Below are 15,590 nucleotides of genomic sequence, written 5' to 3'. Positions count from 1 at the left end.
ATCTGCAATGTCTTTCTAATTATTCTTTTCAACCAACAATCTCTCTAAGACTCCCCCTTTAGACCATCCATTGTCACCATCTTCTAATTGCTCTTCCTGCCTCCATTCTTTCTCCAACATGTATATTTCATACCATTAGACTGATGTTCCTAAACACCTACACTCCAAAAAATCCTTTAGCCCTCTGAGAACTAAGGACTGACCCTACCTTACTTCTTCAACCCCACATCTTGTCACTGGAGCTAACTATAATTTCCCCTTAACCTGTACTTCTTTAAGATGTTATCTATTAAATGATTTGAATCCTGTCATCATTTGCTCTAAATAATTTTTTCTTTTATATTTTTGATCATTTGGATAAATATTTGAGAAAGAAACACAAACCCCCTTAAAAGTCTGAAATACGTATGGAAATTGGAGAATCTACCTCTACTTAAGTACTTTAAAATTACTTTAAAGATTATTTTAGAGAACTACAATATGCAGATGGTTATAAAATACTTTGCATGGAATTCATGCATCCCTGATGTTGATACTGTTTATTCTGCTGCTTGGAATTTAGTGTATGGCAGGCTTTCTTTACCTCCTCATCTTATGGTGGGACATGAATATGTAAATTTAGTTTTCATATTAAAAAAATTATGCATGAATCTTCATGTGCATTCCACTTCAATGGGTATTAAAAATACCTGCTTAGGAGAGCTGACTACAAAGTTCATAGAATAACATAGAGCCACAACTGTTTAGTGGCACTTATTGCCACAGCCACGGGTCCATTTATTGGAAGGGAGTGAACACACATTGAACTTGTTTATCTTCAAGAATGCCAAAGCAGTTCAGTGGGAGAAGGCCTTGGCTTGAGCCCAGCTTGGTGGTAAATACAGGCCATTACTAGTTGATGTCAGTTTGATGATGTGTGTGGAATGAGTTGGTGGTCTCAGTCCAGTTATTAGGAGACAGGTGTCTACACCTGAGAACATTGTGTCATTTGGCACTAATTGGCACCCTGGTTGGGAGTCTCAGCAGAGAAGCAGAAAAATCAGTCATGGGAGGGAAGAAATTGTCCTGCCCTTCAAGAGTTTCCTCTCCAACAACAGATGATGGAAAAATCCCCTGCCTAAGACAAAGAAGTCTTTGGGGATATAAGCAGAAAACATAGCTACTACTGGAAGAAGAATATTTTTAGAAGAGCTAGACAGTTTCAATATTGAAAGCAATTTTAGTTATTTCTCCATCATTACACTCTCTAACTTCCCTCTCCACACTTACACCTTCTTGCATTTTAGAACTGGACTTTTGGTCCCAGTTTCTCCTTTCTTATCCCAGGGAACAAAGAACATCTGTTTGGGTCTCTACCATGTTCTTTTATTAGTTCAACATCAGACTTCTCTGAGTTTCTGGTTTTCTCCCTGGCTTTATGATACCTCCATTTTCCTGTACATAAAAGAGCTGAACAGATTGGTTCAATGGTGATTCCTTAAGGGATTTTTTTTCTTCCAGGGCATACTGAATTTGGTTGTGCTTGGTTACATGTCTCTTATGCTCTGCTGTCCTTCTTTTCTACTGTTCTGACTCCTGGAGGGTAGGGCCTTTCCTTGATTCATTTTAGCATCCCCAGAACTCGCTACCCCAGGTACTATTAGCTACTCAGTAAAATAAAAGAAATAGTGAATCAATGAATGAATGCATTCTTAGAGTGTTGGAGACATGCTGATATGCAGGAGCAAAGTAAGAAGTAACTATGAAAGAGATTTTAAGAGACAAAGTGGCAGGAATTTGTAATTCTCATCTACTTGGTGCCTTTGAATGGTTTTCTCACATTTTGAATGGTTTCTTAGCATTCCAATCCATGCAAACCATCTTATACAATTGCTTTGTAATCGGCGTAATTTAGCTTCCCAACAGACAAATCTGCTCCAATGTGTGTTTATGAGGAGAATTTCTGTGTTTCTCGTTAGAGTTCACAGTCTCACCACAGCTAAATTCTGTACTCTTCTTTTCATGTGAATTAATAATTTAATGATGAGATTTTGATTATCCTAACCAATGAAATTATTTAAGGCAAAGGGGAGAATTTCATAAATATGAAACACCATGACTATATTTTGGTATTGTAAATAAATTATATTAGAACTGTTTTACTCATATAAATATATTTGAACTGGATAAATGTTCCCAAGTGTTTTACTTTTTTTCACAATATGATTTATCATGAAAAAATGTAACAAGTACTATTTTTAAATGATAAACTTAGAAGTAGTTGTCAAAATATGTCTAAAATGAGCTTAATTCAATGCTTAATTTGATTATTTGAGTAAATTGCTAATGTTTAAAATGGGATTGTTAAATGTGCAAATGGTGACTATAATTTAGTATATGTTGACAAAAATATGTGATAAGGTACATAGACTGAAAAAATATAAATGCTAAAATTATTTGTTAATATTTTTGACTAGTAAAATGCTTTCTCTTTCTTTGCATATAAATTTTGATGAAGGTAGTTTATGAGAGACTTTTATGAGGAAAAAAGTGGGTGTCAATTGAACGTTGATTAAACAACTTTACAAATATGACAATTTTCATGTTGTCATTTGCATAGGTGTATTTCCTTAGTTGAACATTACCCATTTGTCTTGAACATTAGAATATCAAGTAAATGCAGAGCAAATCTTTACAAATCCTTTCAGTATTAGAACCAATAACTCTTGTTTTAGTTGTCTGGAGTATATTATGTATTATTAGGAATCAGCATTGCAGAGTATTTATTAAAGGCAAGAGGAAATTCAGATACACAGGTCTGTGACATAAGACTATATACATTTGAAATCAAGGCAAATCAATGGAGATATTGCAGTCTTTAATGGTAGAACAAGAAACATAGATGCACCATTGCCCTTATTCATTCTTTAATTTTATAGGTAATTTAAAATATCTTGAATTGAAAGTTAAATAGTACATGTAAGGCAAGATTCCTACAAAGATGATAGCTTGTGCAGAGTTCACATGCATATTAGCACTATGTTAGATAATTCAGATTAGTTTCCAGCAGCAGAAGTTTCTGCCAAGCACTTATCAAAAATTATTTTCAGTAAAGCATATGATATTGCAGACCCAACACAGAATTTCTATTAACACTAATTAATTTGTAAGCTGATCAATGTGGGTTTCACTAATAAGGGCATCTCAATATGTTATGCTTTCATGCCTCTTGATGTCATTACTAAGAAACTCACTGGATTTATTTCCCTGATGCTCTTTGTGACAGTCTCTAGAAAGCAAAGCTCATAGAATGGTTTCAAATTTCTTCCCTTAATTCAGTTTATGGGGCCTCACCTTCAAAGTTTTCATGTTCCCTTAAGACATATTTGTGCTTGTCTTTCTTTTTGATGGAGTTGTAATTAGTCCTGTGGAGCAGTTGTTTCCAATTAACCAGGAGCAGACAATCACAACAGAAGTTTTATAACAAATCATTAGATGTTCTGATATCAGAACAATGTATTATGAATTTCCGTGATATAAATCTGTGAAGTGTTTTAAAAATAATTCTTCCTATTCTCATTTGTTTGTGATAATTTTATTTTTGTTTTTATTGTCAGTTACTAAGAAGACACATACCTTGTTTTTTGAACTGCCCAGCGGGATTGAATTTATACTGTACACATATAGCATTTTGCCATAATTCATTTACTTCACACAAAGAATAAAATGCAAAATACCATTCTAACACTGTGGCTTGCACTTAATAGTCACATTAATTTATTTTAAGCTAACACAGTTTTAATTGAGGGATATCAGAGTACTCCTTTAAAAAACAAAGAAGGTAACTATTTTAATCAAATAGGTATCTTTGATTTCATCTCACAGTTGATGACATCATTAATACTTTTGAATAGCGGTGGTCTCTGTCCCTGTTACTTCACTTTCAAAAAATGCATTATAATTATGAAAGTTTTAGATCCCAACATTTGGAATTAAAATGTTTAATTTTTTTTTGCTTTTGATTTTCTTCCTGTATGACAACTAGTTCATTGTAGATATCAGTAAATATACCCATGTGGTAAAAATGTGGTATAACTTATCTAGAGAAGAAAAATGAAAACACTGACATTTAGAATGAAATAGCTTTTGATAAGATACTGCAGGACAAAGGGTTTGTATCCTGGTTATTCTTATATAGATATATAAGGTTATATAGAGAGGTTATTCTCCTTTTTGTATAGCTAAAAATACACACACTCACAAACATGCAAATATAATCCATGTGTAGCTTACTGAAACATACATGGGTACATTTACATCTAGAAGGTGGCTGCTCAGGGTGTGATTTAATTGGAATTTTAAAAAATTCTGTTAAAACTGGGAGGGAAGCTCTGTTTCCCTGATCTCAGAAATCAGTTCTGATTTTTATAGTACAAAAACCTACTGTTATATAATGAAACTGTATCAGTAATTTTTATCAATAGATACGTCTTTTTCATGTTTAGGCTCCAAGTAAATATTAAACAACTTTGGTTGAAGAGAATGGATGAGTTCGGTATTTTTTTCAGAGCATTGTAAGCTAGGTTAAACATCTCCTTTGCTATTTGGGAGACAGATACAAAAGTTTTTGTAGGACCCCTTACTAATTTTGTGTCTGTCCCTTCATCTGTGTCTGTGTGTCTGGGGAAAGAGGATGAGTTGGAGTAGAGGGAGTTGTCTGTCAACTGCTTCTGCAACATTCCTATATGACTAAAAACTTAGTGTAGAAGGCTACCCTGTTGTTTGTCAGATACATTTTCCCTTCAGATGCAGCAAAAAAGTTTGCTTGATGTCTAATCAAGCAACATTGCTCCTTCTGATTTGAAGAACTCACAAAGTTAGGGTGTTTTGCTTTTTTTTATTCTTCTTCACTTAAGTATTATTTTTTAATTGCAGCGTATTAAACATAAAATCTGGTACAATCTTTAAAAATAAATAGGACCTAACTATAAATGGGCCCTGTTGTGTTTTTATCTTTGACAAGCAAGTAATTGCTTCTCAAATTTATCAGTTTGTTTATGCAAAAACCATTTACCAAGCCTAGCTCAAAAGCATCAATTTCATCATTATCATCTTATTAATTTAGCCAAGCTATAACACAGCTGATTATTCCTGAGTAATATCCTCTGCAGCACGTCATGTGTGGCAAAACCATCTGTACAGTACCTATTTAATAAATAAACCCTCGGCTAAATGTCTCTGTTTATTGAGAACTAATGTTTATAGAAAATATAATGGAACTCAATAAATAACTCAGCTTCATCAACCTGCATATGAATCAGTGTGAAGAACGCTGACATCATCACCTTTCAAGTACCAGAGAAAGCAAAATTACCCAAAAGAGCTATAGAGTCAATATTAAGGCATTAAAACTGCAATGAAGGCATATTAATGCTTAAAACTTCATTGTTGGCTGTGGAATTGGCACAATGGACATATTTTATAACTCTAGGAATACTTAGGCTTTATGGCTGCTTTTTTGTTGACTGCCTTGCACTTAATGTAGTTTTCCACTTTAAATAAAAAAAACCCTCAAGATCCTTAAAAAAAACACCCAAGAAAATTGCTGATTCGAAGCATTCATTTTTAAAATAATGCAAACTGCTGATTCCAATTGTTCAGATTTAAGAAAAAAAAAGCCAACTTCTTTAACTCCATGCTTCCTGAATTCATACTAGTAGCAATTAGATATTTTGAGGGAGTCCTTTTTTAAAAGCCAGAATTTTTTTTAGACATTATTCTGAGTGATACCATTAGTACTGAATGAATATGGCTAAATCATTTGGCAAAGGAAAGCCAAGTTAGCATGTTTTGGCCTATTATTACTACTAATATATATATTAATAGTAATACATATGCCAAATTTAAAGGTGCATAATGGTTTAATATATTTATATTGACTCTCACAGCTAGGATATTAGCAAAATTTAGATTAATAATGAATCTTTATGCTAGTACGAAGTCAATGAAGCAAAGTGGATTGTTTTGAAATAGATCAAGAAAATGGGTTCATTTCTTATAACTTGTCTTAAAAGTCTATCTATCTACACCTTGCTTTCTAAAAATAAAATTTCATTGGAAAAAAAAAACCCCAACTCCAACAAACTTGTCTCTATTCAGATCCAAGGAATGGCCTTCATCAATCTTTGAATGCAACTCTGCTTGGAGCTTCAGTATGGTCCACTTCCACCTTGAAGCTTCCTTGTCCAGCACTCAACAGCCTCCCTTCTTCCAGTGCCCACGAGACTGGGTATTTACCAAGGCCCAACACTGATGTGATTTAAAAGCGAGGGAAATAACAGGCACTGACCTGTTGTGTTGGACATGTTGGCTCATTTTCCGGGTCTTGCTTCTACGTCTAATCATGTGGCTTGGAGACCCACTGGGCTTACTCTTTTCCATGTGAAGACTTGTGTGTTCACAATTGGAAGACATTTTCCCAGGGCCATGAAGTCTGTGTCAAGTTTAAAGAAGGGCACAGAGCTGCTGATATACTTTTCAAATGTCCATCTAAAAAAGGGGTTTTGATTTTGTTTTGTTGTTGTTCAACACATCTATTTATAAGTCTCACCAGAGAAGGGAGGCAAAGTGTGGTATCTCAAGAAGGGGTGAGATCCTATAATCTGCAGACATCAGCTTTCCTTCCGAGATGCCGGTCCCATTATTCCACCCGCACATCTTTTTTAGTGTTTCCTTTTATGCAGTGGGTTCTGTGGTTTGCACAGAGACTACCCATTCTCCAAACCTAGGAGGGCTCAGGGGTAATCCTAACAGAATCTCTGTACCTCCCAAATTAGGCAAATGCCTCAAACTAAATGCATACCACATCAAAAGAGCAGAAAGATAGTGAAATGGTGCCAGTAATTGCCTTGTGGGGCAACTCAGTTTAAACAACTTAAAGCTTGCAAACACTGCGCCCACACTCTCCAGAAGAGGACTTTTATTCCAGAGTTTAAATTGCAAGCTAGGGAGCCAACAACTCTAAAACCCCTCTGTTTGGGGGTCAGAACACTCGGTGTGCCTCTGACATATGTCTACAAGTAAACCTGTGTCTGCTGCGTCAGCGGTTTTGAATAGCTCGGCTTTGGTGACCGAAGTCAACTTGCCACATATTCTGTCACAACCAGGTCCACATCAGCAAAAAAGCCTATTGAACTGACAAGCTGATTATATCTACTTTAAGATGACCTGTGGTTTAAAACAGCAAAAGTGGAGGAATGCTAGCACACCAGCTGTATACTGCCAAGTGGCAGACACCCAAAGGGCTCCTGAGTTTAAGCAAAGTAAATTTTTATCTGTTTGTTCTGAGTCTGTTTCAGTGTCTAGCCTCCATTGTGCAATCCATAAAGTCACTTTCATTCCATTTTAAGAAATCAATTTTAGATATTTCTGATGAGAGGTGATGTCAGGCTTTACCATTTTGAGGCAAGAAATCAAAATGCCAATTCTGATCAGCTCCCCCGCAACGGGTAACAATGAGGCTGTGCATGGAAGAGAGGGAGTGTGGGCCTCCCATCGAATGGGAGTCTTTTGGATATTTTTGGATGCATTCAGCTCTTAACAAACTGTCTTGATCTAGTCCTTAAGACTTACCTGTAAAGGTGTAGTAAATTAGCTTGTATTTGTTCATTCAATCTTGCAATAATATTTATCAGATGCCTACATTGTGCTAGACATTGGGATACAATAGTGAGTACAAGGAAACATTGTCCTAGTTTCGTGGAGCACACAATCTGGTGGAGAGTTGAAAGGTCATAGAAATAAATGCAAAATTCAACCACAAGTATGACTATATTGGAGAGATACAAGGTAGGTTGGGGAAAATGTTTCAATAAAGAAAGTAGCCCCTTAAAATACCTACAGTGCTAAAGGAATCCATGGTGCATGCAAAGAAGTGGGGGAGCAGTGTGGTTGGATAGTAGACAGCAAGAGAAATACGGTGAAAGGTGAACCTGGAGAACTTGGTGGGGTTTGATATTGAGACCTTCGGTCCTTAGAGCAATGTTTTAGTCAATCCATATCATCCATGACCCTATTGCTCATTGTTTGGAGAACTTATTATAGAGTCCTCTAGCAGAAAATATTTAACATCGGTTGGTACTAAAATATTATTCACTCCTTCAACCAATACTTTATGAAATGCCTATTCCATGCAAGGAACAGGCATTGGGAATATCCTGGTGATCCACGTGGGTATGGTTCCTGCACTAATGAAACATGCACTCTCTCAGGGAAGATACATTTTGAATAAATACATGTGTACTAAGTATCAAAAAAGAGGGAGTGCAGGGCTTGTGACAGGGGAGACGTTTTAGTGGGGCTGAGGTGGGGATGCTTCCCTGAAAACTGGTTTCAGATGAGGTATGGCGGAAACCCAGAGTTAAAAGCTTTTAAGACGTCCACATAGACAGTAAGGAAGGAAGTGGCAGGAGGTGAAGTTAGAGCAAATGCAGGGCTTGTTGTTCAACCCTTGACCAGGCAGCAACGTTTTACATTTTTCTTCTGAGCCTGCAAGAACATGTGTTCTGAGGAATGAGGGTTTCTTTGTGAAGGAGCTCATCCCAACGCACACAGTATAGATTGGGTCGGCATGCCTCACTCCCCCAACCGCTGTACAAGGGCTGTCCATCACTGGGGAGCTGTGGTCAGGAAGAATACAAAGACCCACAGACATGCTTTTTCTGGAGGGGCCATATTTTATGCTGGGGTCCCAGTGAGAGCAGTGGAAACCTGCCTCTGGGGTCAGGGTGCTCTAAGCTGGGGGTGGGAAAGGGCTGCACCAATGATTCGACTCTCTTTCCTTTTTCCTTTGTTCTTATTTTTCTTCCTTTTAGGTAAACTCACATGGACATACATAAACCTCTTTCTCCCATTATCCTCTCAGGGGAAGAAGGAAAGGAAAGGATTAGAAATCCCAGGCTGAAATGGGACTCATATAAATGTCCCCAGTTTTCCAGTTCTCTGTACCATCCTGACAAAGAATAAATTGCTCTGAAGCACTCCGTAACCTACATCCCTCTTGGATTGCAGCTCTATTTTATACTGGAATAATTAAAAATCAATCCATTCTTGCAGAATCCTGAGCACTTTATGACATGACTTAATATCCTTATACACAATATAGGAGTTTGTCTTGTGTTTCACACCATCTTTTTAAAGGGAATAACCCTGTATTTCACAAATGGATGGGTTGATGGTTTAAAATGTCACACTGTCCTAGGCCTGTGTCTTAATATGTTACATCCATTGTTTCTGATTTTAACTGGTTATGTAGAAAGGATGGTTATATTAAAGCATATATTAAATTAATTATAGCCCAGGAAGCCAAAATTCTTGAAACAATAGTTTTAAGGAAAAAAAAACATACTTAATATGATTTCTTTTACATTTAGGACCTTTTAGTTGAGTAAAAAGCTATTTATTATTTTTTAAAAGTTTTTAGTTTTATATAAAGTTCACACTGCTGAGGTAAGCGATACGGATGTCACTTTTCTCACAGAGAAAAAAATAAGATTTACAAATATTTTCTGACATCTTTTGTAAAATTTACAATGTAGTTTAGTCCAACGAGGCAGTTCTTACTTAATGCATTTTAAATTATTTGTGTTTGTTTTAACCTCTTTCCTGTAAATCTCTAGTTATTCTGGCAAGCCAAATTATAGGACCCTGGAGGCTACTGCTCATTAAAAGTGGGAGACAGGTTTGATTAGATGGGGACAGCTTGGATGAGAAGGGCCTTTCCTTATACTGTGATAGTCTTAACACAGTCAGGTGATAAAAAGCTTTTTGGAACTATACTAGGTCAACACTTCATTATCATTTGGTGTCACTTTTGCCTCTTTGTTTGCTGATATAATACCTCCTGATGCCGAAGATTGATTTCTCCTGCTGTACCCGAACTGGCAACAACAGCTACATCAGGTGCATTTCATCACCAGTGTTAAGTCAGAACACGGGACTTGTTTAAACATTTTTGCACAGTCATGATAATTCATATGAAGAAGGTAGAACTGGGTTAGTGTCTCTGTGACCTGGCAGTCCAATGAAGAAAAGAGCTCCTAAAGCCTTGGATTGTGATTGTTTTTTAATAGCATCTGAGTAATTTTTATTTCTTTACTTTGTCCTTCAGGTGTAACAACAGACCAAGAGCGTACCTACTTGCAGGATAAATCTCACCCACTTTTTTTTTCTGTTCTAAGGTTTTACTTGCTTCTTATTGAATGGGGTTGAGTCTGGATGACACAGCTACACTAATATGGTTAAGTTTGATTTAAACAAAAAAGTCATTTAGAGATTGCCACCTAGTTGGTCAGAGTGTCCTCAGGGTGCTAACTGTAGCCAACTGAATATAGGTGATGTACCTTTAAATTTTTTTGGTCACCTACTATGACATAGACATAATATTTAACTACAGACCATTAATGTATGTGTCTGAAGACTATGTGAAAGCTTTTATTGACTAAAGGAAAGTTTATGGTAGGATCAGGAGGTTGTTGGTAAAATTACATTACTTATTCCATTGTTACCTATTTTTTATTAAGAAAATGATAAATAAATATCCCTTTGCTTATGCTAAGAGAATCTGCGAGTAAATGTTAAAATATTCACCAGTCAGTGGCTTTCAACCATAGTAGACCCAATGTGCCCTTGTGATAATATACATTTTATAATGCTTAATTTAATAATTAGATGAAATTCATAGCTATAAACATCATTTAAAAAAATCTGTAATGCCATAATTATAATACATGGGAAATATCGAAGGAAAGTAATATGTAAGTAATCTGTAAATGCTCTGACACCACTATGCTAGTTGACAAAGACTCCCATCAGAACATCCACATTGCCCCTTAAGTAATGGGATCATCCCTCAGGAAACCATTAAAGGAGTTACGGAGTTCCCAGAGGTCCAGGAACAAACCTGTTTTACTCTTTGCACTATATCCAGTGTTGGACATGGTATTTGGCATGCACTAAGTGCTCAATAAATATTTATATAGTAACTGTTGAATGGGCAAAAGAAAAAAAAACCTGAATCCAAACCTTCTCCTTCAGCAATTTATCATCTAGTTGGAATGGCAGTTACAATCAGTAACACACCAAGCACGGCACTGGCTCCCCACGTGTTCCAAAAGCTGGGTGACTAGTGTGTGCTGCAGGAACATAAGGCAGATAGGACTCACCTCTTCTTTAATCTGAGAAGGGATGCTGCAGGCCTCAGGCATTGGGGCTCCTGTTTAGTTATGCATTTAAACAGTACTCTGCTCAGTACAGCCCTGCCATGCCAGGTGCTGAGGACAGATGGGGTGAAAAGGCCCTGTGCTTGGGGAGCTCCCATTCTAGGGCATTTCCAACTTCTGTGGGTGTCAGAAGCCCTAGAGGAATGGTTACATGCATATTCCCAGACCCAGCCTCAGATGCTCCAAGCTTCATTTTAAGCAAGTGTTAAAGATAAATTCTGATATAGTTCATGGATCTCACTTTAGGAAACAACAGACAGGGGTTAACAAAGAACCTGATGTGTTCCTCCTGAGAATTTTCAGTATTTGGAAAATGAATGGCAACTCTTGGTTGAATTTTGAGATTCATCTTGAAAGACAACTTTTTATAGTTATTTCATAAATAAGGTGAATGCCAAAGTTGAGAGTAAATATTTTTAAGGCTTCATTTGTAAGACTGATGCTGCTTATAAAATAATATGGTTTTAACTTTATGAAAATAGTCTCGATTCTAGATAGGACAATTTTGTTTGTTTTGTTTGTTTGGAAATGTATTGAGGATGGAAATACATTGAGAAGGAAAATTTTTCTTTTCGTGGAGAGGATCTTTAAGTATTTAAAATCAAGTTTTATTTTGTTTTTTTCTTTGTTTCCTGCTCCCTGCCATCTTTATAAAAGCTATTTTTACTTAAGTGGTTATGTGAGGCATAATGTAATAAAACAAATTAGTTATATTTTCCATTAGAAAGTTTAAAAGTTGTCTTATTAACACCCTCTTATACTAAAATATTTCTAGGAATTTTTTTATTGCCTTTCAATTTCTTTTCAAGAAATGCTTTAAGATTGACCAAGTGTTTATGGTTTTTCTCATTAGGCTAATATTTTATTTTCATGTGCCTTGTCTGAAGTTTTTAAGTATAATTAAAATCATAATGTTTCTTGTGACACATGACCTTCTAATAGTATCTGACAAAATTTTAAAAATACAGTATCTGCTCTGGTTTTAAACAGACCAGCTTAGTTCTCAATCTGTCAAAGACTAACACAGGTTTTTTACTTTACATATTTTAATCCACTTTTAAAAAGGTAATTGGGCAGAAGCAGAATAAGAGATTTTCCAAGTTTTATTATAGTTTATCATGTAGATCAAAATAAGGAGGAGACAGTTATGCCAGTAAATAAAGACCTACAATTGTGGATCATTCCACTGCCTCTTTCTTTGGGCAAGGAGTCGCTACCCTGACAGTTGCTAACTGCCACATCCTCTTACAACTTTATTCTCATTAAAACTAATCAACCAACCAAAGAACCCTAATTTTGAATCACAGATCATCTGCCTTTTTAATAACTAAATTATAAAAAACAATCAATTGTTAGCTCAATAAATAGCTTTGTGTGATCCTAAACAATTTATTTTATGCATTTTCCAAAATGAATTTCTTTATTTTTAAATTGGTTTTAGTGCAATGAATACCCAGCCTTTTTTAAATAAGAGAAAACATAAGGACTTGAATATTATAGTTTACCTTCTTTTAAAAACTAGTATTTCTCTTAGCACATGTAAAGTAAATGGTGGAAAAAACAAATGTATTCAGTTTATTATTTTAATTTTATAAATGATAAGAAGGTTGCCTTTTTATCCTTTGGAATAGTCCTGTAAGTTATTAAGATAAAGTAGAGTGTAAGCTGCGTCTTTATGGGGACACATTTTTACAGGAAGCTTTCCAAAGATAATTTGGGGAAATCTTTTGCTCGGATGTGTTATTTTGTGGGTATAAATTCAACTACATAGGATGTACTCTGAACAATCCCTAGTTTTTATTTAGATTTCTTTATTTTATTTTATATGTAACAACCAAAAATGTATAGAACAAAATTGATTTAATTTCCATTTAGACCCTTTCCAGGAGACTCAGTTTTGGAAGTGAGCAAAAGTCGTATTTTGAAAGGGTTTCCCTCTTTCCTATGTTTTATTCTAAGAGTGAATTTTAAAATTCAACATTTTAAAAAATGACCCAGCACATGTTATATTCCAGTGGAGAAATGATTTTTAACACCAACATATATAGATTGCTATAGACTTTAATAGACACATAGTGAGTGAATACTCAAGTCATCAGGTACCACCACTACACACAGACTGGCACACAGAGGCCTGAAGCAGAGCAGATGACAGCTGTGTATGGGACCAACCCAGACTGAACTGGTGAGAAATGTGTGAGGCTATGTGCTGGTGAGATCGGCCCACAGTTACACATGAAACGAGAATATGGCACAAGCAAAGGTCCTTCCTGCTTTGTGTTGCACTGAGAGTCCAACAAAGTTTGGCAAGTAGAACTTAAAGGTCTGTCCAGAGAATTCAAAATCCTCACCGATGGAGCTTATTTCTGAATTTCCGGCCCAGACAAAACTCCGATTAAATTCAATGAGTGTTTCTCATTTTAGAAAGCTGTGCGTGTGCATGCCATGTTCTTTTCTTAGATAAAAACATACCCACAGCTCCTTCCACACAAAATGAAACCAAACACATTTAGCACACATGTAAGCCATTTCTCTATGGGAAAGGCCATTTGTGGTTAACACAGAAAGTATTTATGGTTTCACTGTTAATTGTGGTTTCTTTGTATTAGCCAAAAAAGGTAGCATTTTGCATGGTAGGAATAGTATGAAAGCAATAGCCTATCTAAAAAATGTTCAAATTTTCTGGGGCATGAGGAAGTGACTGGATTTATGATACCTTCTAAACACCAAAGGAGTATATCCAACTGACAATTGTGTTTTCAATTTGAATAAAAGTTTATTTAAAATGGTCTTAATTGCTCTTTGGTACATTTCCATAAGTCAAGTCTGTATAATTAACATTATATAATCTTTAAGGCTTGGGTGCATTTTAGTTTTTTATTTATCTTGTTCTTGAGAGAAATTAAAATTTCTGGACCAATACTATTTTCAGAAATTGTTAATTCCAATTTTTTTGGAAATTGTGAATTTTACGAACGTTAATTTGTAAATGTTAATTCATTCAGCCAAATCTTTCTTTCCTTCATTTTCTTTTGAATTAAAACTTGAAGAATCATTAATTCATATTTTAATTATGTAATATTATTTTTTTTTTGTATACCTAGAAGGTGTACAAAAAAATATATTTTTTGTAAAAATATAATTTTACAAATTATGTAAAAACATAATTTGTAAATTATGTATATATTACAAAAAGTATAACTTTAATTTAAACTGTGCTTTGGCAGGATTCTATAATGTGGGTGAGTCAATTCTAAAGGTCAGTTAAATATGAAAACAGCCCAATTCATTAATATGAAAGTACATTTGTGGAGTCTATACACTGATTTTTTTTTTTTAGCAGGCATTTCCACAGGGGCTCTGTTTGAACATTTTAATGCATTTCATATACATTATTAGAAGGTGGAAAAGAGAGGCAATTGTGGTTATTAGGTCAATAACCAGAACACTTAGAGAGATTAACATACTAAGCAGTTTTTCTTAAGTATTCTAGATTTTATTGACTACAAGAAAGAATATATTTTATAATTTCATTACTATACAATTTTGCTAATAATTTAAAGGAAGCAATGATATATCAAATTAGATAATATATTATTAAATTCATAAGGAAAAATAACTATGCAAACCATATGACCCTAATTGCCTCCTTCTGAGCATGAAAAATATTCTTTATGAAAATGCTTAAAGTATAATTTATCAATTTAATCATATACATTTATGTGTATCTCATGAATATATGTGAAATTGAGTCTAAATGAATATTTTATGATATTAAATGCAGTTTTCCAAAGAACTGCATTTATTCAAAGGTCATATAAAAGGCTGTTTACTTCAATAAATACTGTTGTGTCCATTGCAAAGCATTTATATAATTCTGGGTTTTTATTTAATAGTTACAGACACCAAATCGTTGGTACATTTAAATTCACCACTATTAGTATTCAAAACATTTCTGTTTAAAACATTTCAAATGGTTTTGCTGTGTATTTTGCCTCTCCCTTTTCTAACAAATGGAAAATTAAATTGGAATATGCTATTATACATGAAATTTATTAACTTTGATTTGTTCTTATGCTATAAACTTTATGCCTATCTAATAATATCATATATATTATACAGTGTATAATATTGAATGTTAGCTTAACATATTTGACACCAAATTTCTGTATACATTTATGTAGTATTTTAAAATATATTGATAAACATGGGATATGTCTTTCATGTCTTTTTGTGCTGTTTATTTTCAATATCATTGACCTTTTAAGGGATAATGTTCACAGAAAGCAAATACTTCTCTATGAAATCTTTACAAAAAGGAATGAAACTTCA

General features: G+C 34.7%; 1 long non-coding RNA gene across 1 annotated transcript in view; it reads left to right on the top strand.

Annotated features, from left to right (window-relative positions):
* LOC140844759 (uncharacterized) overlaps positions 1-15,590 on the top strand; it is a 185,244-nt gene that overhangs the window by 58,429 nt on the left and 111,225 nt on the right. The window lies entirely within an intron of this gene.

This window comes from Manis javanica, chromosome 12 (assembly GCF_040802235.1).
Source record: "Manis javanica isolate MJ-LG chromosome 12, MJ_LKY, whole genome shotgun sequence".
In the NCBI taxonomy this organism is placed as follows: domain Eukaryota; kingdom Metazoa; phylum Chordata; class Mammalia; order Pholidota; family Manidae; genus Manis; species Manis javanica.
Note: the sequence above shows the minus strand (reverse complement) of the source record. Positions and strands in the feature narration are given on the sequence as shown.